Consider the following 4,722-nt stretch of genomic DNA (forward strand, 5'->3'; position numbering starts at 1 on the left):
AAAAGGATCGGTTTCAGTTTTTTCATTCTCACACCCTCAGAATGATGCATTTGTAAACCTGCAATTTTAAAACGGTCAAACAACTCCCAGGATGGAGGGGTCTTGGTGGTGAGTATAGGGGACTATGATGGAGTTGTTGTCGATCAGGATGTGTGGATCATTATTCATGCATCAATGAATCTCCCTGTGACGTTTCTTTCCGGTGCACACGAGCTAGTACTGCAGTATACGATAATAACTCCACCAAACACCGTTAATGATGGTGTTTCACTCTCGTCGGGCACATTGCACTCACTTTGGAGCCGTGAAATGAAGGGCCATGGGAGGAACGGTGTCCTTGTGTCTGACATCGCCTTGATGATGTGTTGGCGCATCGTACACAATGTGCATGATGAAGTGTGCTCACCTGCACGTGATAAAAAAACAAAAACTGAATGATCATGCCACTGAATAATTATGGTTGTAGGGTAGAGAAACTAAGTGAAGATATAGATGAACAGGGCGAGGTACACACCATCACCACCACGACTCCCCGACAGCAGGTGGTTCACCAAGGGTGCTGTGTACGTCAGGCATTGGAGCGTAGCGTTCAAAAAACAAGTGTTACCACCGTTCTTCAAACCTGCCCCAATGCCTCGACTTCTTCGCCACTCCAAGGAGAGCTCACCCGGTGTGTGATGGTCAGGTGTGGGAACATGTCTCCCATTGTGATCGTCATCTGCAGGAAGCAAAACCCAAATATGGTGTCATATACATATATTTGGCATCAACTCCATGATATCACGGTACGAGTTCAACAACACACCGGTGTAGATCCAGAAAGCCAAAAAGAAAACCCACATTTGTTGGTGTTTGGTTCGCAATGGGGGGTCTTGTCACTGTTGAGAGACTCGTTCAGCGCCCTCTCAACATTCACGTTATGCCTCATCGCAGATTCTGCAGGAATGGAAAACAGAGATAAAGGGTTACTGAGAGATAAAATAAATAAATAAACAAATAAATGCACAAGAAAACAAATAAATCAACAAATAAATAAATACATAAGAAAATAAATAAATACACAAGAAAAGAAATAAATAAATACACAAGAAAACAAATAAATAAATAAATACACAAGAAAACAAATAAAAAATTAATACACAAGAAAACAAATAAATAAATAAACAAACAAATAAATACACAAGAAAACAAATAAATAAATACACAAGAAAACAAATAAATAAATAAATACACAAGAAAACAAATAAAAAAATTAATACACAAGAAAACAAATAAATAAATAAATACACAAGAAAACAAATAAAAAAATACACAAGAAAACAAATAATAAATATCTCAATAACGATCATAATCTTGATCCAGTAACAATCATGATGTTGATCCAGTAAAAATCATGATCTTGATCCAGTAACAATCACGATCTTGATCCAGTAACAATCATAATCTTGATCCAGTAACAATCATAATCTTGATCCAGTAACAATCATTATGTTGATCCAGTAACAATCATGATCGTGATCCAGTAACGATCACAATCTTGATCCAGTAATGATCACGATCTTAATCCAGTAATGATCTTGATCCACTAACGATCTTGATCCAGTAACAATCATAATCTTGATCCAGTAACAATCATGATCTTGATCCAGTAACGATCACAATCTTAATCCAGTAACAATCATGATCTTGATCCAGTAACAATCACGATCTTAATCCAGTAATGATCTTGATCCAGTCACAATCATAATCTTGATCCAGTTACAATCATGATCTTCATCCAGTGACGATCTTGATCCAGTAACAATCATAATCTTGATCCAGTAACAATCATGATCTTGATCCAGTAACGGTCACGATCTTAATCTCGGAACAATCATGATCTTGATCCAGTAACAATCATGATCTTGATCCAGTAACGATCATGATCTTGATCCAGTTACAATCATGATCTTGATCCAGTAACAATCATGATCTTGACCCATTAACAATCATGATCTTGATCCAGTAACAATCATAATCTTGATCCAGTAATAATCATGATCTTGATCCAGTAACGATCACAATTTTAATCCAGTAACAATCATGATCTTGATCCAGTAAAAATCATGATCTTGATCCAGTAACGATCATGATCTTGTTCCAGTAACGATCATGATCTTGATCCAGTAACAATCATGATCTTGATCCAGTAACGATCATGATCTTGATCCAGTAACAATCATGATCTTGATCCAGCAACAATCATGATCTTGATCCAGTAACGATCATGATCTTGATCCAGTAACAATCATGATCTTGATCCAGTAATAATCATGATCTTGATCCACATTCTTTCATGAAGATAACAATTCCCTGAAGATTTTTCCTCCTCTCAAGATCACTCTCATCTCCTTGTTGAGAATTTCTCTCTTTCTTTGTGAATTAAAGAATAAAACAAATTCAAACAACGATCTCCAACCTCCTGCCCTCCCTCACCTGTACTCCCTCACCTATACTCCAACCACCTGTACTCCCTCCACCTGTACTCCCTAATCTGTACTCCACCACCTGTACTCCAACCATCTGTACTCCACCACCTGTACTCCCTCATCTGTACTCCACCACCTGTACTCCAACCACCTGTACTCCCTCCACCTGTACTCCACCACCTGTACTCCCTCATCTGTACACCACCTGTACTCCAACCACCTGTACTCCCTCCACATGTACTCCCTCATCTGTACTCCTGCACCTGTACTCCCTCATCTGTACTCCACCACCTGTACTCCAACCATCTGTTCTCCACCCACCTGCCCTCCCTCACCTGTACTCCACCCACCTGCCCTCCCTCACTTGTACTCCACCCACCTGCCCTCCCTTACCTGTACTCCACCCTCCTGCCCTCCCTCACTTGTTCTCCACCCACCTGCCCTCCCTTACCTGTACTCCACCCTCCTGCCCTCCCTCACCTGTACTCCACCCACCTGCCCTCCCTCACCTGTACAATAAGTCGAAGTGAACGAGGAACAGGGTCCAACACAAACGATAAAAGTCCAAACGGTTGAACCTCCAAAGAGCGTGACAGTTATCAACTCGGACCAAACACAACTGCAGAGTCACGTCACATTTTGTTGCTTAGCAACAGAACAAAAATAACCGACATCCAGGTCTCTTATTCCGACCAACGGAACGTTTTTTCCACAATCGATTTCATTTGTTTGATTTGATGATAAATTTACATTAAAAACTGAATAAATGTTTTTTAAACTAAGTTAACCAAACCCAGATAACCAAACTAAGTTAACCAGCACTTTTCGAGGTTCACGGGATGACAGGTCAGAGGGAGCGGACTTCACTCTCATCCACCTGGTGGGGGTTAAACTGCCAGTCTGACTGTAAACTGTCGTCCTGGTGATGTTCAGCGCAGGGTGATGCATCAATGAGCACACCTGATCCTTTGGAAACGACGTTAAGTCGGCTATCCAATCTGCTAGCATTCACCGAAGGACGTTAAATATCCCTTAAAGGACGTTATTGGGTTAAGTATGATTTATTAATTGGTTTCAATGACTGAAGAAAACTAAAATCAAATGTGCGAGAATGTTTTTATTTCATGACTCGTTAACTGTAATTGTTATATTCTCCTCTGACATTTATATCATTTCATCACTCACGTCGGGTTTTTTGTTTTTCCACGGGAACTCCAGATCCTCGTAATTAATACATGCTCCAGGCGGTGTATTGGTACGCTTTATTGTGTGTGATCGTTTGGCAAACATCTGCGCTGACTAATTAAATTAAATTTTTGACTAAATTTCGTTAGATTTTTTCGAATTATCCGTTCACATCATAACTGTGAATGTGAAGAAGATCCGATTTTAATATCGAAACGGATTGGAAGACACCACGTCAGTTTCACACAAAAAACCGTTAATCACGTGACTCGTTTTCCTTCTCTCTGAAAGACGTCACGGTGACGACATTGGATTGATCACGTGACTCCTTTTCTCTGAAAGACGTCACGGTGATGACATGAGATTGATCACGTGGTACAGGCGGTAACTTCCGGGAAACATGAAGGATCGTCCACCTGAACCGCTGAAGGAGGTTGGTGCCTGCACGGCAAAGCCCATTCACTGTATTTATCATTTTTGTTTGTGTTTGTGGAATCATGGTGATTTATTTCGTCGTGGTTTGGTGTAACAATGCTTTTTAAAAGGGTTCGGGGTTCGAATTTCATCTGATACCTGCAGAGAGTGATCGACAACGGAGCGGTTTGAGGTGATGGTCAGAAGGAACTGAACACCGAAACACAATGGAGATCGTGTGTGTGTGTGTGTGTGTGTGTGTGTGTGTGTGTGTGTGTGTGTGTGTGTGTGTGTGTGTGTGCGTGCGCAGGTGACGTTACATCGGCTCTGATAACTCGTCATCATGATGAAGGGAATGAGATATTTACATTCCCAGATATTTAATTGTTTGGGGTATTTACCGGAAAGTTCACTCACGTCACAATGGTCCCATTGTAAACGCAAAGCAGCACGTCATCAATCATGCTCTGATCACGTGGATGGTTCTAGAACCATGACACAGCTGCATCACCTTTGAAAATCAGAACTACAACATGGCTGCAAACCTCTCCACATCTGGGAAATATTGTATCAAGATGAATTATAATTGCTCACCTTGTACATCGGATGTTTTTACCCCACACACGTGACCTGAGGTGCAGGGTTCAACAATTGG

At 40.9% G+C, this 4,722-nt stretch overlaps 1 long non-coding RNA gene and 1 pseudogene across 2 annotated transcripts in view; both read right to left on the reverse strand.

The window, feature by feature from the left end:
* Positions 1 to 374, reverse strand: part of LOC147020785 (uncharacterized) — a 44,662-nt pseudogene extending 44,288 nt beyond the window's left edge. Inside the window, exon 1 of the transcript XR_015061394.1 lies at positions 296 to 374. The product of XR_015061394.1 is annotated as an uncharacterized LOC147020785 (transcript). The remainder of the gene's footprint in view (positions 1 to 295) is intronic.
* Positions 375 to 517: 143 nt separating this feature from the next.
* Positions 518 to 3,390, reverse strand: LOC147020786 (uncharacterized). The gene is made up of 3 exons (XR_015062112.1): positions 3,291 to 3,390; positions 841 to 936; positions 518 to 718 (listed from the first exon to the last, which is right to left on the reverse strand). It is a non-coding gene; the product is annotated as an uncharacterized LOC147020786 (long non-coding RNA).
* Between the last annotated feature and the right edge of the window lie 1,332 nt (positions 3,391 to 4,722).

This window comes from Eptatretus burgeri, chromosome 9, assembly GCF_056783735.1.
Source record: "Eptatretus burgeri isolate ZD-2024b chromosome 9, Ebu_testis_v1, whole genome shotgun sequence".
In the NCBI taxonomy this organism is placed as follows: domain Eukaryota; kingdom Metazoa; phylum Chordata; class Myxini; order Myxiniformes; family Myxinidae; genus Eptatretus; species Eptatretus burgeri.